Raw genomic sequence first — 25,545 nt, 5'->3', positions numbered from 1 at the left:
AGCCCCCCACGCAGGGTGCCTCTCTCCACTACCTTCTCTTTTGTGTAATTGTTCTGTGGCTCCTAGAGTTGATCCCAGCTGGAAAAGTAGACCTGTCCCTAGTATCCGGTCCCGCGCCCTGGGAGTCTTGTAGGCGCCCCTCTGTCCCCCAGCCCGGGCATCTCACTCGATGCGCGATCTCTGGCACGGGCTTTGCAGCTCGGTGGCCGCAGCGGTGTCCCGGGCCCCTCTCCGCCGCCCTTGCCGGGCGTGTGAAGGTTTAATCCCGACAGCTTCAGATAAAGGGAGCAGTTGTAAAACGCTCATAGGCTGTTTGCAGATGAGGCTCTGGGGGATGTAGGAGAATTTGAAAGTAAACGTTTCCTTCGCAAGCGGCATAAAATAGTGTTTAAACAAATATTGTATTGGCATGCTCAGGGGGCTCGGTGCCAAAAAGTAAAGTAAATAAACTGTGAAATCCAAAATATACAGCGGGGAAAGCGGAGGAATAGGCGGGTTTGTCACAGGCCTCCCTGATGAGACCAGTTTGTTCCAGCCACCTCACCTGCCAGCCTTCTCTCCGCCCATTTCCTTACCTTGCTGGGAGTTCCCTTGGCTGGGTTTCCCTGTGTCTGGGGGCAGGCCCTCCCTGGGGCCTGGGAGCGGCTTTGCAGTTGCTTGTTTAGGGGGACGCTCACGCTGTGGCTACCTGGGCCAGACTCTGCAGGGAGGGGAGGACACCCTGGCTATGCCTGGCTTCTTTGAGTTTGGAGGCTCTTTATTTAGGCTTTTCCCAGCTTCTGGTCTGTCCTGGGGCAGTCATTCTAGAATGTGGAATCCAGATCCATCAGGGATCTTCTCTTCTCTTTGACTATGCTTCTCGTGCCTCTTTCTTCATCGTTCTTGCTTTTGTTTTCCTAGACTTGCCGCTTCTCTCTTGAGGGTTAGAGGAAATTGTGGAGATGTTTTCCCTGGGATTCAAATTCCACTCAAACCCAGCCATATGGAAAGTTGTCGCTTGTCTGATGAGTTTAAAGTTAATTATATTTGGTAAGATTTAGGGTGGTTTTATTTTCCCCTCTGCTTCGAGAAATATGCCAGTTTCATGAAATTATTTCGTGATTTTAGGGGGATTTAAGCTAATAAAGGGAAGATCCTACATTTGAAAGAGCCCAACTGCCCAGGAGGTATCCCTCAGGTGAGCCAGCCTTCAGCTGGGCTAGCATCTGAGTGAGCGACTGTGGTCAGAACAGTCTATTTGCAAAAAGCCTCTTGGAGATAATTAGAATAATAGGTAGAAAGAGCCTCCCAAGTCAGGGAGCCGGGCTCCCAGGCTCACCAAGGAACAAGGTAAGACTGCTAGAGATGGTTTTATCCTCTGTGGGAATTGACTTGACAGAATTTGCAGAGGGTTCAAATTCCTTCAGCAGAACCTTCTGGGCTGCTCCCAAACTCACTCTGCTCCGGCCTTGAAGGGAACTCTTGACTCGTGGCTTCCTTGGAGCTTGTGTGGAGTTAGTGAGGCCCTCGTGGCCAGGCAGCCTTGGAGTGGAGTGCCACCTCACTCTCTCAGGGATGCTCTGGTCCACTGGTGGAGAGAGCACTGAATGGAGAGTCAGTCCTTTGAGTTGCTTGGTCAGAAGAGGGGGCCGCAGGGCTTCTGGTCAGCAGCTCATTGCCTGGCTGTGGGGTTCTTGGGGGCTGTGTACTGTAGCTGGCTTGTTTGCACTGCAGACTGAAAAATACACAAATACTTCACGCTTTTTGTACTCCCACAAGTGCCCTGTACACAGTGCAGCCCCTGGGGCTGGATTAGCAAACCAGGGATTCAGCAGGCAGGCGGACAAAATTGGATATTTGCCTAATAAACACCCTTCTTCCATCGCCCCCCACCCCCGCCCTGGGGGTACTCCAGGGGAGAACTTCACTCACAGATGCCAGCAGTTCCCTTTAAATGGGGGTAGGAGGTTGTCATGTGCACTTTGAAAGCCTGTGTGACCCCCTCACACCCAGCTGCCTTGTTAAAGCCTAGAATCGGAGTCCTACATCCTTGTGTACTCTCTGGGTAGGGCAGCTGGCCTTTTCCTTGGGAAAGTGTGTTTAGCCCGGCTTCCTTTCATCTGCATGGCGCTTGCTGCAGGGAGGTGGAGCAAACCAGCTTTGCTTCTTAGAGGCTGTGGGGAGGAGAAAGGGTTTCTACCTGGGCCAGTGCCTGTTTCCTAGTGGACAAGGGGCAGCCAGGCCAGGTGGACCTCGCTGTGGATAGCTGCAGCTGTTCCCGCTGGGCCAGGGCCCTTTGAAAAGGAACCCGGGTGAGCACTTCCCCCCGCTTCTTCTTTTCACTAAGTGTCAGAGGCATGGACAAGTGAAACACGTGAAGAATGCCAAAGAGAAAAACAGTGTTCTCAGATTCCAGAAAATTCAGAGGCAAAATAGGTGACTGTACCAAAAACCAGAATGTACGGCGATTTCGGTTGCTCCTGAAATTGCTCCTGCACTTCTAAAGAAATCGGGGAGGAAAAACTGCTAATTGTTTCCTCAGGCTTGTTTAACAGATTTGAGAAAGGGTCATCGGACATTGATGTTTGAGAGTGTCCTTGGAAAAAGAATAGCACCTTCAACACTTTTCTGGTTTTCAAATAAACACACAACACCGGATTCAACATTAATCATTTTCTCTAAAATTAATTTGAGGGTTTGCTGTGGCATATCAATAATTAAAAAAAAATCATTGATTTTTTTTTTTTTTTGGTTTAGAGGATGACAAAAGCATCCTTAACCCACAAAACTGTATTTAAAACCTGGGAAAATGCACAGATGATAACAGTATACTTTCTGCACATTTAATGTCTTATTTTCTCCCCAATTCTTTCATCAGCACAGTAATTCTCAATAATCCTGTTTGTGTTGTTTCTGGTTTCTTAAAAAATATACACATGGGGGAAAGTAACTCATTTAAGATGTGACCAAAGAGTACTTATTAAACTGTTTTGGGGATTTGGGTTTAAATTGAATAATGTTTTGTGTGTGTACTTGCACATGTGTGTTGTTTAAAAAAAAAAAAAAGGTTGCTGGGAAGTGTGTTTTAACTGTGAGTGCTGGGTTTCAGCTATTAGCATAAGAAAAAGTTTTAGTGCGTTTGCCATTGTCTTGAATGAAGAGTTCAGCAAAGGGAAGGAAAGCCGCAAAAGGGTGATGGTCCATTGAGATTCTTCAGCAGCCCCGAGCTCGTCATCTGCCTCTGAAATCTGTGATCGGATATCACTTTTATCTCGCTTTTCCATTCTCTAGCCTTTTTCACACGTTCACTTTTGTCAAGGTTTATTATGTTTTCTTCTCTACAAATCTGTGGAAAATTTAATGAACCAAAAACAGTAGTGAAATAAAGGGGACTTTTTATTCATTAGCACGGGATTGGGACTGATTCCCCTCTTTGGGCAGCCGAGGGCCCCAGGCCTCCTGCAGGCAGCTAGAGGGAGGAGGGAGGGTGGCCCGGCTGCAGGCTGAGGCGGGGACTCCACAGGCCTATGGCCTCCAGGCTGAGCAGCACGGGCGCAGCCCTGCACTCCCGTCCCAAGTGAACTCTGAAAGCTTGTCCGCGATGGCTGTGCTGGTTGAACCACGCCGCAGCCCTCACCCGCCATGTCCTCCTGGATCCTGGCTCAGTGGGCTCGGGGGAGGTGGGAAGGGGGGTGTTGTTTGTATTTCCCAGACTTACAAACCATTTGAGTGCTGGGCCTTCCCTGGGACACAGTTAAGTATCTCCCTTCCTCCAGACCCAGCTCAAACCTGTAATTAAGCAAAGCCCCTGATGTGATTACGCTTTGCTGACTCGGCTGGGTTTGGAGCCATTCCCTCTAGGAAACAGGGTGAACTCTTGCTCTTCCCAGAGGCTTCCTGGGCAGTTTGTGGTGCGCCTCTATTGTACACATGTCCGCCTGTCCCCCTCCTTTGGCTCTCTTCCTCTCCCTTCAGCCATCCATTCTTTCTTTCTTTCTTTTTCTTTCTCCTTCCCCCTTCTCTCTTTTCGTCCCATCCCAATCCCCTCTTCTCTCTGAGTCTCTCCTTTCTCTCCCTCTCCGTTCACTCTCCCAGTCTCCTTTCTTCTCTCTCCCTCCGTTTCCCCCTCCTCCGTTTCCTCCGCCTCCTCTCTCCCTCTCTTTTTTGTCTTTTCTCATCTTTTCCCATCTCTCCCTCCCGTTCCCTCCGCCCCCTCCCCGCCCCCGCGGTCTGGACCTTCCCCTCCCTCCGCGCCGGCTTTTCCGCCCGGCGGAGCGCTGGCGGGCGAGGCCGCGTGTCCGGGCGGCGCCGACCGTGCCGCGGCCGGGGAACATTCCGTGCCCCGAGCGCCCCGGGCCCGCGGCTGCGGCCCTCCCACCTGCGCGCCGGCCTGGTTTGCAGCTCCCGAACAATGGCCACATTGTACCGGCCGCACACCGGCCGCCGCTGGCGAGTGGCGGGAGGCCGGACCTTGCTCGTGGCGAGTCGGGAAGAAAGCCAGCGGTCCAGGTCCCCATAGCCGCGCCCGCAGCGCGCGAGCGGCTCCCACCCGGGAAGGGCGCGGGTTCCCAGGGGCGCCGCGGGTCTTCCTCGACCCCTGCTTCCCATTGGCCAGCCCTCTTGCCCGCTTCCCCAGGAGGGGCTTCCAGTCGCCTTTACAGCTGGCGGAGTGAATGAGAGCACTCCACGGGAGCCGGGAGAGAGAGAGGCCCCGTGACCAAACTTTTGGTGGCGTCTGAAACTTTTTCTCTAAGGCATCTGCAGAGAGTAATCACGAAGGCCGCCTTGTGCCCTTGTCCACTCCCGGCGACGGCAAAGGAAGGGTGGTCCTCTCTTCATTCGTCTTGACCTGTAGGGATTCGAAACCTCTTAGCGCTCAGAAAAAAAGATCTTTGAATGCCTGATGTTAAAAGAGCATCCCTGGGTCCAAGCTAGCCCCTTCAGCAGACGCTTAGCAATGCTTCTTTGTGTGCTGGACAATGCAGTAAGTCAGCCAGACTTTTGAGCCACATTTATAAGGAACTGTAAGGGCCGCTCAAGTACACTTGTACTAAGTTGAATTGATTGAAATTTAATGGCGGTTAGTGGCGATGAATGGTAATGATTTTCCAGCGTATCTTTGGCATACTTGACATTAATAACTGGAGTGTGTGTGTACGCACGCCGAGAGCCCGCCACACACGTGAGGCCGTAGCATTATTCATTTTCCGAGATGCCAGTCCTTTCTCTCCTCAAATCCTTTCCCTTCTCACCATAATTCAGTTGTTAGGATGACTTTTTTAAAAAAAAAGGAAAGAGGGAAAGAGAAAAATCTTTCTCCGTTGAGCACGTACATCATGTCAACATAATTTTGAGCTCATGATTTCTTTTCAATTCCTACATAAATCAGCTTCTAATATACAGAATGTGATGAATTTGTTTTAGCTGCCACCATGAATTAATGTTATGCAAATAGAAGCTTTGCAGGTGAAATGATTTACTTAATAATTTCAACTTCTAATATTTAAACCCATTCATTATGTTGGAGTTAAAAAAAGCAAGTCCATATTTTTAAACCTGAGATGGGGAGATTCGTATGCAAGTATTTGCAGTGCAGCAGCTCTTGATGACCAGAAAATAGCTCTTAATTTGTTGATTCTCTGGGAATCTGCAGCTCACCATGCCAAGTGACCTAAGGAACAGGTAATAGAAGACTTACCAAATTTTGTCTGGGGGAGGACACAAATGCATTTACATAATTCCATCGTAACCATCAATGTACCATATCCAGTGGGACAGAACTTGCTCTGCTCTGGGGACCAAGGAAGTCTTCCCATTTGACCTGGTCTTGAAGAATACCTGTAACTGCCAGGTAGAGAAAGGTAAAGGGCTCTGATGTGCCGCCTCCTCCCTCCCCTTCCTGCTTTTATGTCCTTTGTCCTTTGCTAGTTAAGACCATCTTAACACTGTAATTCCAGGGTTTTGGGAGGCTGAGGTGGGAGGATGGCTGGAGGCCAGGAGTTCGAGGCCAGCCTGGGCAACATAGTGAGACCCTGTCTCTAAAAAATAAATAAATAAATAAATAATGATAAAAAAAGAAATCATCTTAAGAGCCAGTCATTAGATACTTGCCTGTGAAGATGACCATGGCGTAGAAAGTTGGGCCAGAGGACTACCCAGATAACTGTTAGGAAGACTTTCTTTTTTTTTTTTTTTGAGACGGAGTCTCGCTCTGTAGCCCAGGCTGGAGTGCAGTGGCCGGATCTCAGCTCACTGCAAGCTCCGCCTCCCGGGTTCACGCCATTCTCTGACCTCAGCCTCCCAAGTAGCTGGGACTACAGGCGCCCGCCACCTTGCCCGGCTAGTTTTTTGTATTTCTTAGTAGAGACGGGGTTTCACCGTGTTAGCCAGGATGGTCTCGATCTCCTGACCTCGTGATCCACCCGTCTCGGCCTCCCAAAGTGCTGGGATTACAGGCTTGAGCCACCGCGCCCGGCCCAGGAAGACTTTCTTATATATACCATCCTTCCCGGCTGTTTTCCTCTGAAAGAAGCTGAGGAAGAGCACAAGAGTGATGGATGGCTGCACTATAAAGATAATTAGCCCGAACCCCTTGGAGTTATCCCCAGGGACAGGGAGACCCAGTCACTCAATAGTTGGGTGACCCTGTGCAAGTTGCTTTGCCTCTCTCTGGGAGGAGGGGGCGCTTGGTGGATGTCATCTCTCAGGTCCTCCCAGCTTCAAAACCCTCTGAGCTAGCACACCCTGCCTGCTGGGGTCTCTAAGGTCAGACAGCAGGTAGGGTGGGAGGATCAGAGTCTGGAGAAAGGGAGGGTCTTGGGTACCCCCTGGGGAGAGTTGGGTGCCTCTCAAGGAATATGTCCTGCTGCTTCTTGCTGGCCACTCTTCCTAGCCAGCCCCTGTGCTCAGGTACCTCTGGGATGTGGTCACAGGGTCAGTGTAAATGGGGGTGGCCTTGGGGACATTGGCAGAGAGCCGGAAGCCCGTGATGGTCTTTTCAGACTTTCCTGAAGGCTGACGATCAGTGAAGGAAGGGCTGACACATAAATTTGTCTTGGATCTCTGAAGATGATAAGGGTGGAGTTTTGACTTCACTTCTCAAAAAATTGAGGTCGTTGCAGTCTGATGACAGGTTGAAGGTACATCACTCATACATTTCTGCAGACAGCTGTGGGTTGTGCTGTCATGATACATTGTGTGTGTCCAGGCAGTGACAGTATATTTAGGGCTGGCCCTCGCTGTCTGTGGAGATCAAGGTGAGGGGACATCTCTGGTACTCTTGGGCTTGAGAGTATGCATGTGTTTCCTTATGTATGACCTGAAAGAAAACATTGGACTTAGTAGCTACTCAGTTACTTCCATACCTTTCAGGTATGTGAATCAATAGTTGGAACAGGATTGTAAGGTTTGAATGTAATTCAGGTACATTCATCTACAGAAAATGTGGTACATGATATAGCAATTTACATACACAGTATAATACCTTAGATTACCCTTCCTGCTGTTCAGTGTGAATAAGGGATGTGCAACATGTATATTTATGCTGATTGACATTTATATGGCTAAAACTTTAACTGCCAGATTCCTTTAGAATTAGATTTTTTTCTTCTCCTAAAATCTGCTTGAACCCAAGAACTAGATATTAGTTAATAGAGGCACATCTGAGAATAAGGCCGCCAAGGTCTGTATGTGGGGTTTGTGGGCCTCCTGGATGGGATTCAGGCAGGAAGCTTGTTAAATACTGCAGAATCTTGGGTTCCCCAGGGAGAACCCATTGAATGAGAATTCCTGCAGAGTGGGTCCAGGAATCTGCATTTTATCCAGGATTTTTAGGGAGGGGTGATGAGGAATAATGTCTTTTTACTATGATGTCCCTCACTTCTGGGACAGTCCAGGGCTGGATTTTCAGCCAATTGCAGCACTTTCAGCTGCCTGGACAGCTGTTGCAGCAAGGAAACTGGCTGAAAACAGAGGCGCTTCTGCTCCAAAACAGCTCTGAGAAGTAGGCTCTAGGGCAGGGTCTCTCTTTCACAGGACAGTGGCCAAGACTGTAAGGTGGCTCTGGTGGTTACTTGCTTTTGCTGGCCTCCAAGAGAAACGAGAGAGTATATTAAGTCAACATGTTGGTTTATGTGCCGTGGGTTCTGTCCCAAGTGTCCCTGGGATGCCTCCTTTCTTTTTCCGTGTAAGGAACTGCAGAGCCACCAGGATGCTTTGTGGCTGAAGTGGGACCAGTTTGGCATTGGACAGTTTGAGTAGGTCTTTTGGAAGTTTGACCCCCACTTAGGTTTGGTTGAAGGGCCTACCTTGTGGACATCTTTATGGTGGAGCCTGCCCTGAGGATGAGCAGAGCCCTCACTCATGATCAGGGGCCTGGGAACAGGCTTTTCTTGTCACTACTGTCCTGCAGGCCTTGAAGACCTGGGCTCCTTCACACCCGCAGCTGTGACCATGTGGGGTGGCTTCTGAGGCTTTGATTTGTATAGTTCTGCACTGCAGACTTCATTTGCTTGATGCTAACATTACAAGTGCACCTGGGCCAGGACTTCAAGAGTGCATGGAAGAACACATTGGAAACATTTGAAATTGTGATGTGGGTGGATCCTCATCCACCCTGCAGCTGATTCATCTGGTGGCCATGTGGTGGGATTTGCTGGTCTGAAGAGGCTCAGGATTCCTTCTGTCCACATTTTTGAAGTTCTTCTGCACAGGCAGATGTGTACAGTAGATTGTAGGCTCTTGCTGGCACTGGGGGGCCCGTGAGAAGGGAGGTAGGATGTGGGCTGGTGCCATTTCCATCTCCTCTGGGTCTCTGGTGTGCAAGACCTGGGTGCCACATCCTTCTGCAGGTGCGGCCCTCAGCCCCTGGGCCCGCAGGACCTGGTGCTCAGCCCAGCTGTTTTACCAATAGCAGCGGAGGCCCCATGATCCAGTGCATTGCTTCTTCAGTGCCATCTCTCCGTCTTCAAGGGGCCATCTTGCATGGGTGGTCAGGAGAAGCTGGAGTGGGGCTCAGCTTACGGAAGACTGACAGCTCCTTTGGAAGCTTAGGTTGGCTGGGCTTCTGGGTCCCAAGCCTGCCCTGGTGGTGGAAGGCCTGTTCTCATGCTTATAGTGATTGTAGCAGTGAGAAGCGAAGCTCCCAGACCAGTGCCTGGCTGTGGGCATCAGGAAGGCAGCTTTGTGGAGCACCTGTGTCCACCTCGAGCTGCACCCCCCTGAAGCTGCCCAGCCACCTGCCCAGCCAGAACATAGAGGACCTAAGAGAGGCCTGGGTCTCTCCACTCCCTGGCCAAACCTCCTCCCCTGTGGGTGCCTCTGGTTTTCCCAGTGGCCCAGGGCCATGACTATCCCTCTTTCTTCTGCTTCTGTTTTCTTGGCTTTTCCTTTATTTAAGTTTGAAGATCCATCTCTTTGCTGGACTCTAGTCTCTGTATTCAAGGTCTGGATTCTGGTTTAGCACTTGGATTCAAGCAAACCTCTTTCTCCTCATGTAAAAATAGTAAAAACAGCAGCAAAACATTATTTGCCACCCAAGATCTTAAAACTAAGACATGCCTTTTTACTGAAAATGTAAAATAAGGAGAAGCAGAATTGGTTAAATTTCCTGCCGGTCTCTATTTTTTAATATAAAAATTTTTTTTGCTCTATCCTTTCTTATAAAATTGAGGTTACATTAATACAGTCTTGTAACTCCTGATTTATTTAACATTATATCATGGAGATCTTTCATGTTATTAATAATTTTTATTAGTGTGATTTTTATTGGCTACATAATATCCCTTTGTCTGCCTCTCTCATATTTTATTTTATCATCCTTATACCATTGGGCATTTAAATTTTCCTAGTTTTTGTTATTATAGATAATACTGGGATAGACATCCTTGTGTCTGAATGTTTACCTGAAATTCTGTTTCCTTAAATAGATTCCCAAAAGTGGAATAACTTAGCTAGACTATTTGGACAGCTGTTTTTCAGGCCCTTGTTAGGCCTTCATGGAGTTCCAGCAGTATGTACCTAACTTTGGGGAAGAGATGGGAGGTGCTAGCTAGAGGTTTTCAGAACAGCTATGCACAAATCAACGCAAGACAATTATTGAGTGCCTTCTGCATGCTCAGACACACGCAAGCCACTTGCCAAATAGGGCCTCAATTTGCAGATGGGTGAGCAGGGCCTCAGAGACTCTGGCGAATCTCCGTGTTCACCTGGGCAGTGGGGGCAGAGCTCTGAGCAGAGGCAGGTTTGCCGACCCCCAAGCCAGGACCCTCTCCCAGAGTTGGCTCCTGAGGGCTGCCCTGGGAGCAGCTGGTTTGCCTCAAGCAAGGGCTATAGCACTGATTTCTCAACTGGGCAGTGTCTCCAGGGGGCATTTGACCTGTTCGGAGACATTTTTATTTGTCACAACTAGGGGAATGCTATTGATATTTAGTGGGTAGAGCCCAGGGATGCTGCTAACCATCCTGTAAACCACAAGGCAGCCCACGACAAAGAATTTTCAGCCCAAATGTCAGCAGTGCTGCTCTCCAGAAACCCTGAGTGGGGGCACATCATAGGCAACCCCTCCCCTACTGACAAAACAGGACTCTGCCACTGGAGCTTTCCAGGGACTCCGACAGTGGGGCTGTCAAAGTAGGCAGCAGTAGTTTATTCAAACCTACTTCTTACACCAGGCCGGAAATCTTAAACCTTCTTTTCTGTGTCTTGAATTTGAAACAGTGTGGCAGGTGCCATCAAGAGGAATTCCTTGTGTAATCCATCAGTCAATCAGCCAGTACTTAATGGAACATCTGTTATGTGCCCAGCACTTATTAAGCTCACGGCTGTAGGCACACCTTGCTAACTTGGTTATGAAGCCGGCAGTCTCTGAAATCCCAGTAGGTTTCTCAAATGTGCATCTTCCTCTTCATCCCCCTTGCCTAGGAGGGAGCCTACTTTAGGAAAGGCATGATCTGGAAAGGCATTGTGGGAATATTGGCCAGGAGCAGGAATTGCCCCAAACTGTTTTCCCCAAGACCCTGGATAGGTCTGTTTTCCTATCTCCAGGCTGACAAATTTCCACTTCACAGTGAATTTTGTGTTGAGCTACGCCTGCAGCTACTAGTTAGAGAATGCAGAGTCCTGTCAGTGTAATGAAAAGCCCCAGAGTGAAGGCCTATGAGCAGTGGCTCTTTTAATTAACCAGTATGCCTGAGCAGTTTGGAAGGCTTCCTCCAAGAGAGGGCCAGACTGGGTCTTCCAGGAGGAGGATTTTGCCAGCAGAGGGGTCAGGGAAGGAAGGGCCATCTGGGCAGAGGACCTCATAGGGCAAGTGCTGGAGAGGGTGTGGCATTTCTGGAGCCTCTGGTGTGTGGGAGGGTCAGCGAGGGGTTGCCTCCAAAGGTGGCTTTGTGGTCCCCCGGGATGACTCCTCTGACTTATTGCCTACCCATGGTTTAGCTTCAGGTCATGGGACATAAATGTGCAGAGAGCCCAGGTTCTTTCCGAGGCTGGAACATTTGGGATCCTGATGTGCAGCAATGCAATTGATCATCATCTTTGCCTTCTCATTCTCCCCGTCTTTGGTTAGGGCTCAGTTTCTTTTCTTTTTTTTTTTTTTTTGAGATGGAGTCTGGCTTTGTCGCCCAGGCTGGAGTGCAGTGGCCGGATCTCAGCTCACTGCAAGCTCTGCCTCCGGGGTTCACGCCATTCTCCTGCTTCAGCCTCCCGAGTAGCTGGGACTACAGGCGCCCGCCACCTTGCCCGGCTAGTTTTTTGTATTTTTTTTAGTAGAGATGGGGTTTCACCGTGTTAGCCAGGATAGTCTCGATCTCCTGACCTCATGATCCACCCGCCTCAGCCTCCCAAAGTGCTGGGATTACAGGCGTGAGCCACCGCGCCCGGCAAGGCTCAGTTTCTAAAGTTATATCTTTCTGTCTGGTGGGTGGTGCTTCTCAGAATGCTCTCTACTATGATCCCCAATCAAGATTATAGATTGAGATTAAGATGATAGTGACCTTGCATTCTCCATCCATCCATCCTCAATCCATCATCATCCATCTATCCATCCACCCATCCACCCACCCACCCATCCACCCTTCCACCCATCCACCCACCCTTCCACCCATCCATCCATCATACATTCATTGACTGCAAGGATTGTAAAGGCCTTTGCTGTTGGCCCTTGGTGTACCCTTCCTCCCATTCATGAAGCCAAGGGTCATGTCCTCTGTGAAGTATTTCCTACCACAGCCCTAGGCTCTCACTTGTCTCTGGGGGTTCCCTTGCTTATAACCCTCATTAATACTGCCTTGCCATTGTCTGTTTATTTGTGTGTAACAAATGTTTGTTTATAAATAAATTTTGGGAATGTTTCAAGGGAAGACAATGGCATTTGTTCCATTTTCTTTGACATCTCTCTTAAAAAATATAAGTTAACCAGGTAGTCTCCAGATTGATCTCCTTGATTTGAGAAAGCGAGCACAATTGTTAATTAGCGATTAGTTTTAACATAGTAGAGCTGTATTTTTAAAAAATCTAAGCGTGTGTTATGGTTCATTTGGACCGCACACATAATCTCTTTGTACGACATTCTTATGCCCTTTGGAGGGATTTTAGGTAGGAGGCAGGCTGTTTTGGTGGGTGAGGAATTGGAAACTTGGTGAGATAACCAGAGTTCCAGGCTGGCTTTGCCTATGAGTTAACATGAAACCTCAGGCGGCAGGCCGTTGTGCCTCTCTGGTTCTCTGCTTATTCATTTCTCAGGACAGATCTGTTCTAGGACTCCGTAAGCTATGACCGTCAGAGCCTAGGATCACAATTCCTCTGTTCGTGATTACAGAGGGCTGTATTTGGAGTTTTTAGACTCACTGACAGTCATCTCACTGATGTACTTAAATAAGGCAGCAGCCCCTGACCTTAGCAGTCCCTCGGGAAGTGCTCTTGTCTTTAAATGTTGCTGTATCATCTCAAGAGAGGGGCCTTGGAGACCAAGTGCCGCATCAGCCCCCACCACTAGGTATAGGACATGTGTCGTGCAGTGGCAACAGCCTGATGCAGTCAGTATTATCACTAGCATTTTACAGATGCCGCTGAGACTTTGTGGTTTTATTGGAGTTGCTCTAAGTCCCAAAGATAGAACATCAACGTCACAGCTCGCTGTCCTCCCTGGGGTCGGTTTCTCATCCACCAGGATATCCACAGGGACACGAGGCTCTGCCGCATCCTCTGGGGGGAGGGCAGGGCGCAGGCTTTGTCTCAGCAGAGATACCCTCTGCCTGGGTGGCCCCACGTGACCCTGTCGTCAGCCTCAGCACTTCCCGCTCCAGGAGGAGGTCCACTCACTTGTTCCTTCTGTGTCCCCAGCTCTCTGAGGGAGGGCTGAGGCTAGTTCTTTCCCAGGCTAGCTCACCACCCCCTTCTGGGAGCAAGTTTGGGTGCTGCACTTCCGCACAAGCCAGCAGGGCATCAGTTTGGCCCCAGAGCCAGTGCTCCCCTGAGGAGGACTGTCCAGCTGTGGCACGGCCATTGGGAAGGGACAGGTGCATCAGCCCCTTCGCTGGGAAGATTCTGTGGAGCTAGGGGCTCAGAGCAGGCACTGGAGACAGACTGCAAATCCAGCTCTGGGCTGCCATTTTCTCATCTGCAAAATGAGGGTAACTCTAAGACCCATCTCAAAGGGTTAGAGGTAAAAGAGTTAGTATGAGACAAGTACCTGGTGCATAGTAAGCGCACAATAAATCTTGGTTATTATTATTAAAAAGGCAGTCTGTGTGGGCACGATATATTTGGCAGCTACCACTCAAGTGACTCATTTGGGCTCTCGTTAAGCTCAATCCTCCTTCTCATTTAGCACGCGCTGCTGGTCTACACCATAGTTCCCATCTTGCTGGGTCTTAACAACTCAGTGTCTGCAGAAAGACATCCTGGCAGGGAACAGAGCTTGCCCTTCCCAGAACCTGGGTACTTCTGTGCCCTTTTTTTTCTGTGGCCAGGAAAGGGGTCCGTTGTTTACCAGGGAGTCCTTCTAAGAGGTGCCTGGTACAGCATCTTACCTTTCTCACCTTCATGCTGCTGGAGGCTGCACTGGGCCGGAGGGGGATGCCCTGGTACCACCTGCCTCTGCCTTGCTCTGCAGAGGCCTCTCTGAAGCGGGCCTTCCTGCCAGATCCCTCCGGTAGCCAGGATGGTGGCCCCCAACTCTTGGACCCCCTCCAGCTGTGGAGACTGTTGCTGGTTGGAAAAGGTACCTGTGGCCTCCTGAGGGTATTGACTGTGTGGCTCCCACAGGGCCAGCCCCCTGCAGCTGCTCAATGCGAATTCTTAAGGATAGAACAGCTGGAAAGGGCGCCGGAAGGATCCCTTGCCCCAAATTGGCCTTTTCCCATCTTTACCCCAACTTAGGGATCATGATGGCCCAAATATTAAAATAACATTTGTTCTTATAGATTTTTTTTTTTTCTGTTTTATCTTTTGGGTCTGTTTAATTCTAGTCTTTTTTTCCTGTGAATATTTATCCTCTCCACTGTTCTCCCCTTCCCCCCAAACTTTACAGATTTTAGATTGTATGGTTTACAGTTTTGCATCCTGTACTTTTTTGCTTCAGATTTTTTGGTAAGCATTTGTCGTAGCCCTGACAAAATGATTACTCTATTTTGAACATAAAAACTAACTTTTCTTTATCATAAGTAATTATTCTCCAAACACCCTTGAGTACAAATACTCTGAGATTATTACTATGTATAACTTTCTCTTTTAAATAAAAACAGATCATTTATAAAATAATTATGAGAAAGTACTTTAAAAGAGGAACAGAAGGCCTTCTGGACTCCAGGCCCACGTTAGCGTTCTTTGTGGGTAATGCGTTAGCATCTTGGTGAGTTCCTTCTAGGCCTTTCTCTCTTTATGTTTATGAATACCTTCTGGACTCATGGGATCATAGCACACATATTGTTTTGCAATCTTAACACTGTATTAGTGTGCATGTTTTCCCACGGATATGTCTTTGACCACATTCTTTGAAAGCATTTCCAGAGGTAGAATTCTTGATCAAAAGTGAGATCATGTTTAAGAGTCTTTTTTCATATTTCTGGGCGAGTGATTAAAAATGTAACTACCCAGGGGAGGGCAGCCCGTGAAGCCAGTTTCTTTCTGATGCAAACGTAATAAAGATACAAAAGGTTAAACATGCAGAAATGTATAGTGTCGAGTGAGCAGGACCCACACTAGAGAGAACCACTGATAGTGGGTATGCCTGTGTCTCCATGTCTCAATTGATATAGACCAGTGTTTTATTATTATCGTTTATTTTTACACCAGTGGGATCATACTACTACTGCAGTGTTTGGCAGGTTGCTTTCTTTGTGATCATTTAGCGGTATGTCTTGGCATTCTATCCACGTGTGTACATGTATGTATACGTGTGTAGATCAACCTCATTCACTTTATTTCTCGCCTATCTTTGATTTTTTTTTTTTGTTTTTTGGAGACAGAGTCTCTCTCTGTTGCCCAGGCTGGAGTGCAGTGGTGCGATCTCGGCTCACTGCAACCTCTGCCTCCTGGGTTCAAGCTGTTCTCCTGCCTCAGCCTCCCGAATAGCTGGACCGCAGGCACATGCCACCACGCTTGGCTAGTTTTTTGTATTTTCAGTAGAGACGGGGTTTCACCGTGTTAGCCAGGATGGTCTCAATCTCCTGACCTCGTGATCCGCCCATCTCGGCTTCCCAAAGTGCTGGGATCACAGGCATGAGCCATCACACCCGGCCCTATCTTTAATTTGTATTTACACTTATTTATTGAATAGTAATACATCTAGATGGTTAATAGTTTCAGAAAGCATGAAGGTTATACATACATTATAAAGACTTCGTACCACTGCCATAGCCCAGCCACCCAAAACCTCTCAAGGATGCTAGTTTTTTTTTGTATCCTTCCTGAAATAAGTTTTGTGCAAGTGGCATGGAAATGAATATACAAACTTTTTTACTTTTTTGTACACAAACGAAAGCATATTTTACAGCCTGTATTGGAACTTGCCTTTTTCACTCACCTTTTTGTGTGAACACATACACAGCTTCCCCTTCCCTGTGTCTGGGTGGGATACCACTGTATGGTTATACCATCGGTTATTTTGTAGCTATTGATGAACATTTGCCACTGTAAACAAGGTTGCATTCAATAACCTTATGTCATTTCACATACATGAATATCTCTTTGTAGTTAAATTCCTAGAACTTCTGGGTATAAGGGTATGTGTTTTTTTTTTTCCTCTGTATTTTTTTTTTTTAATTCTTTTTTTTTGAGACGGAGTCTCGCTCTGTCACCCAGGCTGGAGTGCAGTGGCCGGATCTCGGCTCACAGCAAGCTCTGCCTCCCGGGTTCACGCCATTCTCCTGCCTCAGCCTCCCGAGTAGCTGGGACTACAGGCGCCCGCCACCTCGCCCGGCTAGTTTTTTGTATTTTTTAGTAGAGACAGGGTTTCACCGTGTTAGCCAGGATGGTCTCGATCTCCTGACCTCGTGATCCGACAGTGTCGGCCTCCCAAAGTGCTGGGATTACAGGCTTGAGCCACCGCGCCTGGCCTTTTTTTTTTTTTTTTTTGGAGACAGAGTCTCACTCTGTTACCCAGTCTGGAGAGTGCAGTGACAGGATCTCGGTTCACTGTAACCTCTGCCTCCCATTTCAAGGGATTCTCATGCCTCAGCCTCCCAAGTAGCTGGGATTACAGGCATCCACCACCACGCCCATCTAATTTTTGTGTTTTCAGTAGAGACAGGGTTTCGCCATGTTGGCCAGGCTAGTTTCAAACTCCTGACTTCAGGTGATTTACGCGCCTTGGCCTCCCAAAGTGCTGGGATTACAGGCATGAGCCACTGTGCCTGGCCTCTCTATGGATTTTAATCTTTGCAATTTGATAGAAGAAAAAGTCTGGTTGTTTCAATTTTCATTTTTTAGCATCAATAATATTAAATATTTAAATACTTTATTTTCCATTGTATTTCCCTGTGTGTTTATTAGCTGCTTGTGTGTCTTAGTAATTTTTGTTTCAATTTTCATTTTTTAAGTGTCAGTAATATTAAATATTTAAATACTTTGTTTTCCATTGTGTTTCCCTGTGTGTTGTTAGTTGCTTGTGTTTCTTAGCAATTTATCCATCAGTGTCTTTGTTTTTTCTTAAAGATTTGTGGGTTTATCATAAATTAAAGCTATTTCCTCTGCTTCTCACATGTTACAAACATTTTTGTTCTTTTGCCATCTCTATTAAAATTGTGTTTATTTTTCTAGATTTAGGGGTACAAGTGCTGTGTTGTTATGTGGATATGTTGCATAGTGGTAAAGTCTGGGATTTTAGTGTAACCATCACTGGATAGAGTACATTATACCCATTAGGTAATTTCTCATAAGGGTGGGTGAGTTTTTGTACTTTAGATAGATATTGGTAAATCACTTTCCACAGAAGTTTACACTCCCACCAGCAACGTACGAGAGTGCTTATCTGCCCATATCCACATCAACAGGGAGTGTTATCATACTTGTTGGTCTTTGCCAATCTGATAGTTGGAAGAAAAACTACGTTTCAGCGGAGTTTTAAAAAAAATGGACAGTTCGATAAAGTTTGACTTGTGTGTGCAAACCATCACCATAATCAAGATAATGGACATATCCATCATCCGCAGAAGTTTCCTCATGCCCCTCTGTAATCTGTCCCTCCACCCCACCCCCTGGCCTTCCTCAGCCACCACTGATCTGCTTCCTGTCATTTTCCAGAGCTTATAAAAGTAGAACCATACAGGATGTCCTCATTTTTGTCTGGCTTCTTTCACTCACCACAATTATTTTGGAATTCATCCATGTTGCTGCACGCATCAATAATTTATTCATTTTTATTGCTGAGTAGTAGTTCATCATATGGATATATCATAATTTGTTTATCCGGATGACTGTTGATGGACATTTAGGTTGTTTCCAGTTTCGGGTTATTACAAGTGAGGCTGCTTTGACCATTTCTGTATAAGTCACTGTATGGGCATATGCTTTCCTTTTCTCTTGGGTAAACATCGAGGAGTAGAATGGCTGGATCATACGGTAGGTGTGTCTGGCTCAGAGGGTTGGTATATTTAACCTTTTATTTTTTAAGGCGGACTTTCACTCTTGTTGCCCAGGCTGGGCGCAATGGTGCGATCTTGGCTCACTGCAACCTCTGTCTCCGAGTTCAAATGATTCTCCTGCCTCAGCCTTCCAAGTAGCTAGGATTATAGGCACCTGCCACCATGCCCAGCTAATTTTTGTATTTTTAGTAGAGACGGGTTTCACCCTGTTGGCCAGGCCAGTCTTGAACTCCTGACCTCAAATGGTCTACCTGCCTTGGCCTCCCAAAGTGCTGGGATTACAGGCATGAGCCACCACACCCAGCCTATTTAACTTTTATAGTAACTGCAAAACTGTTTAATAAAGTGGCTGTACCATTTTATATTCCCACCAATGGTATATGAGAGTTCCATTCCTACCACATCCTAGGTAACACTTGCAATAGTCAGTCTTTTGAATTTCAGCCACTTTTATAGGTGTATAGTGATATATTATTGTGGTTTTAATTTGCATTTTCTTAATGACTAATGATGTGATTCTTTTGGTGTGCTTTATTGCCACCTGCATATTGTCTTTAGTGAAAAGTCTAAGTGAATCATTTGCTCAAATTTTTTTTTTTTTTTTGAGACGGAGTCTTGCTCTGTCGCCCAGGCTGGAGTGCAGTGGCCAGATCTCAGCTCACTGAAAGCTCCGCCTCCCGGGTTTATGCCATTCTCCTGCCTCAGCCTCCGGAGTAGCTGGGACAACAGGCGCCCGCCACCTCACCTGGCTAGTTTTTTGTATTTTTTTAGTCGAGACGGGGTTTCACCGTGTTAGCCAGGATGGTCTCGATTTCCTGACCTTGTGATCTGCCCGTCTCGGCCTCCCAAAGTGCTGGGATTACAGGCTTGAGCCACCGCGCCTGGCCTTGCTCAATTTTTTTAAACATGGGTTGGTGGTTTTCTTATTGCTCAGTTTTGAGAATTCTTTATATATTTTGGATAGAAGTCTTTTGCAGATGTCCCAGCCTGTGGCTTTTTTTTCATTTTCTTAACAGTGTCTTTTGTAGACTAAATGATTTTAGTTTTGATGAACTCCAGTTCATCAAAAGTAAACATGATCTATAAAAGTTTTTCTTTTATAGATCATGCATTTGGAATTGTATCTAAGAAATATTTGCCTAAATGGAAGCAGCAAAGATTTTCTCTTATGTTTTCTTTTAGGTTTTAAATTTAATATATGATGTATATTACATTAAGTTAATATTTGTATATAGTACAAAGTATGTATCAAAGTTCTTTTAAAAAATTGTTCCAACACCATTCGCTGAAAAGATTATTCTGTCTGCATGAAGTTGCCTTAGCACCTTTGTAAAAAATCTGCTTCCCATATACGTGTGGGCCTATTCTGGACTTTCTGTTCTGTCCTTTTGATCTATTTGTGTATATTCACACTGATGGCACACTTTCTTGGTTATTGTAGCTTTATAACAAATCTTGAAGTCAGGTAGCTTAGCCCTCTAAGTATTCTTTTTCTTTTTGGGAGTTTGCATTCTAGGTCGTTTGCATTTTCATGTGAATTTTGGAGTCACCTTGGCAATCTCTCCAAAAACCCTGCTTTTAAGATTTTGATTGAGATTGTGGTGAATGTAGATGTATTTGGAGAGAATTGACATCTTAATAATATTGAGTAATCTGGCCCATGAATAAGGTATGTCCTTCCATTTATTTATATCTTCTTCATATTCTCCTAGCAATGTTTTATAACTTTTAGTGTACAAGTACTGTACATCTTTTTTCAGATTTATTCTAAGATATTTTATGTTTTTGAATACTGTTGTGTTATTTTAAAATTTCAACATGCTAATATTAAAGAATATAATTGGTTTGTATATATTGTTTTTGTATCCTGCCTTTTGTAGATTTTATCAGATTTTATATATAAGTGATTATGTCATCAGTGAATACAGATAGTTTTACTTCTTCTTTTATAATCTGAATTCCTTTTATTTAGTTTTTTGCCTTTCACTGGCTAGAACCTGCAGTACAATGTTGCCCAGAGGTAGTGAGAGTTCTTATTCTTATCTTGTTTTTGATCTTAGATTGGATAACATAATACATTTCATTAATTGGTTTTCAACTGTTAAAACAATTCTTTAAAATTTCTTTCGTGTATTTTGAATCTCTGTTATTAGGTGCATAGATGTTTAGGATTGTCATGGTATCAAATGACTTTCTTTATCATCTCTGCTAATATTCCTTCCTCTGGCTGCTTTTATGATTTTCTGTGGGTTTGTAGTTTTTATCAAATTTGGAAAATTTTTAGCTTCTATGTCTTTAAATATTTCTTCTTCCAATCCTTTATGTTCCGTTTCTCCTTTGGGGACTCCAGTTACATGTGTATTAGGCAGCTTGAAGTTGTCCCACAGCTCATATGCTCTTTTTTAATTGTTTTCCTTGTTTATAATACCGGATAGTTTTTATTGCTATTTCTTCAGGTTCACAGATCTTTTTTCTTCAGTGTCTAATCTACCACCAGTTCCACTTAGTGTATTTTTCATCTCTAGAAGTTTGATTGGGTCATTTTATATCTTCCATGTCTCCACTTAACTCTTTGGACACAGGAATTCAGTTATAACTACTCTTTTCACGCCCTCGTCTGCCAATTCTAGCATTTGTACCAGCTCTGGCTCAGTTTTGATTGATGTTTATTTTCCTCATGTACTTTTCTGCTTTTTTTGTTGGCATGTTTGGTAATCTTTGCTGGATGCTAGAATATTATAAGTTTTATCTTATTGGGTGTTGAATATTTTTATCTTACTATAAATATTCTTGAGCTTTCTTCTAGGATATGATTGATTTACTTGGGAAGTTTAATCTTTTTAGATTTGTTAGATGGGCCCAGAGCCTAGGGCTAATTATTCCTTGCTATTGAGGTAAAAATCCTTCAGAGTTCTCTACCCAAGGCTGTGTGACTTTTGAGGTTTTCCAGTCTGGCTGATGGGCATAGGCACTGGCCTTGTCTACACTGGGTACCCCGTTCCCTCTCATCCTCTCAGCTGGTTCTTTTCCTGGCCTTGGGGAAAGAACAGTATGTGCTGATTCTATTCTGCAATGCTCCAGGAGGGCCCCCTGCAAGTTCACCAACGCTCCCCTTCTGTTCAGCTTTTCCTGCTGGTCTGGTGTTCTGCCATGCAAAACGCTAGTTACCCTGGTCTCCCTCCCCTCCAACTCCACCTCCATCTCCTTAACTCGGGAATCCACCAGGCTCTGCTTGGGTTACCCCTCCCTGTGCCGTGGTCTGGAAACACTCTCTGGACAGGAAGCTGGGGCAGGCTAAGGCTCACCTCTTTGGTTTTCATACCTTCATTGCCTGATGTTCATTGTCCTGAAAAGCCATTGTTTCCTTGGTTTTGACTGGTTATTTAATGGTTTTGGGAGAGAGGTTAAATCTGGTCCCTGTTATTCCATCTTGGCCGAAGCAGAGAGCTTACCTTGTACTTTTCTCACTAGCAGGACCTTTCTGATTTTAAGTGGTGTAAGTGTTCCACTGTAAAGATAGTCCTCACCCCGATGTGTTTATGACCTGACAGGAGAGGCTGGTGTGGCCAGCAGGTGGGTGTGAGGAGGGATAGCTGGGGAGGGGCCTGAAGCTGACAGGGGCAGGGACATCTCACCACTTATCCGGGCCGCCTGGCCTTGAGGGACTAGGCCTCACAGAACATCTGTGTGGGCTGGAGGTTTGCATTTTACTCCTAGCACCACACACAATCTCAGCAGCTTTTCCGAGGGCTTTGTGCACAGCTGAGCGTGGGAGCTGCATCAGGACAGAAAGCCCCAGAGTGCTCAGGCTTGCCAGCAAAGGCACTCTTCCACGATGCTGTCATGGGGAGAGGGGAAAGCGGAAGTGGGAAGGGCCTGTGTGAATGGTGCAGGCTGGGAGGCCTAGCTTCCTCCCCCTGACCGGGCCTCTCAGACCTGGCTGCAGGACCCAGGACCCTCCCCTGTGAGGGAGTGCTGGGGCCTAGGCACAGATGTTCAGCCTGGGCCCCTGGCCTGCCTACATCCCTAGGAGAGGGGAAGCCATGGCCAGGCCCAAGGCCTAGACCTAGGGCTCCCTGTAACGTCTGAGTTTGGCTACACATGGAAAATGGAAAATATCTGCTGGGCCTGCAGCCTTGGGTGGGGTGGCCATAAATCATCCAGGAGGCTGTGAGAGCTGCCCTTGGGCCTCCTTGGCCTGGAGGTAAGGGCCGTGGGTGGGCCCTGGGGAGCCCACCATCCAAAGGTCAGGCCAGGCCAGCCGTGGGAGAGGCAGAGTGAGGGTCAGTGGGCCCCAGAGACTGGCCACTCCTACCCTCACGTTGCACAGAAGGGGAGGAGCAGTGGTGGTGACTTTTCCAGGGACATACAGCCTGATCCAGGCTGAGGCGCAGCTGGCCTTCCTCTCCCCACTGGAGGAAGGGGACATGATGACTGGGGGCCAGGCCCTTTCTGTGCTCAATCCTGCATGATCCTCCCTGCACTCCACCCCGCCACACACTGGCAGGTTTCCTTTTGCTCATGGAGATGTGGTTGGCCATGCGAGGCCACGCGAGCAAGTGCAGCAGTAGAGCTGGTCTGAGGATGTAGGAACAGACTCAGTTTTTCTTATGCTCTCACTCAGTCCACACAGAAAACATGCGTGACCAGATATGTGGGGGTTTTCCTCCATACCCATGGCCAGCAAGCACATCTGTGGTGAATACCAGCTAGGTGTCCTCCAATTCAATTCAGTTTTGACCCTGTCTACCTGGAGGCAGCATCAGATCCCACAGGTTGCCAGCTCAGTCCCACAAGACCGTCCCTACTTCAGATGCCAATCTCAAGTACAGGTTCTTCAACTACCTGTGCTTCTGACCAACCAGCTATAAATCTGGGTTCCCATGCCCCCTTCCTTGGGTTTGATTAATGTGCTAGAACAGCTCCCAGAACTCGGGAAACACTTCTATTTACTGACTTGTTGTAAAGGATATTACAAAGGATAAAAATAAAGAGATGCACAGGGTGAGGCATGGGGGTGGTGGTGCAGAGCCTCCATGCCCTTCTGGGTGCACCACCCGTTAGGAACCACATGCTCAGCTATCTGGAAGCTCCCGAACCCAGTCCTTTTGGGTTTTTATGGAGGCTTCATTACATAGGCATGACTGATTAAACCGTTGGCCATTGGTGATCAACTTAACCTTCAGCCCCTTTCCCCTCCCCCGAGGTTGGAGGCAGGGCTGAAAGTCCTAACCCTCTTCTCTGCCTTGGATTTTCAGGTGACCAGCTTCCATCCTGAAACTACCTAGGGCCTACCTAGTTACAGTCAACTCATCAGCATACAAAAAGACACTCATTTCCCTGGAGATTCCAAGGGTTTTATGCCAGGAAATAGGAGGAAGACTGAATATATATTTTACACTATCACAGCTGGACTGTTCAGCCTGTGTGTCCTCGGGTGAGAGACCCGTGGGAGCTCTTCGATGAAGGAGGGGCTTCAGCCCTGGGGCTGCCCCTTGTGAGATTCCCCAGTAGTGTCCTCCGGCCTCCCTCCCTGCAGTGTTGGGCCAACCTCCCAAGGGCAGGGTGATGGGCCAGCTCTGCCACTTCAAGGGAGGCCCTGGCCCCCCTGGGCCTCGGTTGCTGTCTCTGTCTGGTGAATGGGATGTGTTAGATAGTCTGGGGCCCATCCCAACTCTACAACTTCTCGGAGGTTCTCCCTTTTTCCTGGGATATCAGTCCTCCCAGGGATGCCAGGCCAGTGGGGTGGCCCTATGTGGGGTCCAAGGAGGTCTGGGGCCTCCCAGGTGCCATCGCTGTGCTTTTGAGGGAAAACTGAAAGTCTGAACCTTCCCAGGACTGGAAGGGACAAGTGATTTCCCAGGAAGTGGAGGCAGGGTGGACCCTCGCCTGGGCCTGGAGTGACTTCTGGAGGTTGCGTTAGATTTGGTGGACTCTTCCCCTTTGGCACCTGTATGTGGAGACACATCTTTAGATGTTTCTGGGGAGGTGACCACATTTGAATCATCACCTGGGCTCCTTGGTGACTTGTCTCAGGCCAGGGATGCAGCGTCCCCCTGTCTGCCTGCCTGCATGGTTGGTGCCACTGAGCCTTGGTTAGCTTTTGGACCACAGAAGTCAATCTTTTCCAGTGGCTTAGGCCACATCTCTGTCTCTTTTGGCTCTTTTTTCTCATGCCCCAAAGTTCGGTGTCTGCCTCCTTGCAAAAATCAAAACAAAACTGTCATAATGTTTTCAGGTCCTTGTGGAATGCCACCCTTTAATTCCTCTTCATTAGGCATGCTTTTCTCCTCCAAGCCTGTCCCGGGAAGGTTCTCCTGACCCTGAACGCCCTCTTGTGCAATCCTGCTGGGCAGCCCGGTGACTGTGAGGTCTGCTGAGGCGGGCCTTGTCCTGCACAGGAAAAGCGGGGCGGGAAGGAGAGGAAAGTGGCTGGGCCTGGACCACACCTTGGGGTTGCTGTAGTGAAAGCTGTGGCCAGACATTTCTTTCCATCTATGGCTGGTTTGGATCTTGGTGTAGTTTCACAGGTTTTCAAAATAAAGGGGAATGAAGTGGCAGGAGAAAGGCAGGTGGCCAGGGAGGAAGATCACCTTGTTTACCAGACTCCACCGGCTGTATTCAGGCTAGAATCTGGGCTAGATGGGAAAACTTGGGGCTTGACCCAGGGATGGGGACACATGGGCTGGGTGGGGACATAAGTGGACCTGAGTGGAGTGAAGAACTGGGAAAGCAGCCCTGGGCTTGTTGAGATCTCAGAGCCCAGGAGGTGAGACCAAGGATTCTCACGGCCCGGTCCAGGAGGTGAGACCAAGCCTTCTTATGGCGCAGCCCAGGGGGTGGCTGCTTCTCTCCCTTTCTTTTCTCCGTGCCTCAGATTGGCTCTAGACAAGGTGGACAGAGGAATTTGCAACTGGAACCCAGTGGGGGTGTGTGTGCAGAGATGGAGGGCGCAGTGGGATAGAGAGAGCTAGGAGGGGTGTGGAGGCAGAGGCGGAAGGGTCTGGGGGTCGGGGGTTGGGAGAGCACTTGGTCCCAACCCGGGAGAGCCACCTCCTCTGCCTCCCTCAAGCCGCCGGCCCGTCGTTTGCTCCTCCGGCTTCCTGCCTGCCCCATGGTGCCAGGCAGGAGCAGCTTGTGGCTTTCTAGGATGCCAGGCCCTTCTCTCCCCAGGGCTCTGTGTTGCTCCAGTGCCGAAGACAGCTTTCTTGGTATATGGCTTGGGACAGGGACAGGGACTCTGGGGAGGCAAGTGATTGCTTGTGGGGAGATTCTGCACCCTCTTGGTCCTTAGCCAGGGGGAGCAGCCTCTAGAAAAAGGTTGTTCCCCTTCTGCAGGGCCACATTAGAACATTAGGCAACAGAGTCATTAGAACATTAGAACAGAGTCAGTTCCTGGTGCCGCTTTGCTTCAGCACAGCTGATGGCACACATTCATGTAATGAGAGGCATCCACGGAGCCGGGCCGTTCTGGTGCCATACT

The 25,545-nt window shown here is 47.7% G+C and overlaps 1 protein-coding gene across 1 annotated transcript in view; it reads left to right on the top strand.

Moving 5' to 3' along the window:
• The window catches only part of GLI2 (GLI family zinc finger 2), a 261,564-nt gene that overhangs the window by 1,615 nt on the left and 234,404 nt on the right, over window positions 1–25,545 (top strand). The window lies entirely within an intron of this gene.

Source organism: Chlorocebus sabaeus, chromosome 10 (assembly GCF_047675955.1).
Source record: "Chlorocebus sabaeus isolate Y175 chromosome 10, mChlSab1.0.hap1, whole genome shotgun sequence".
Lineage (NCBI taxonomy): Eukaryota > Metazoa > Chordata > Mammalia > Primates > Cercopithecidae > Chlorocebus > Chlorocebus sabaeus.
This window is presented reverse-complemented; position numbering and strand designations above follow the sequence as displayed.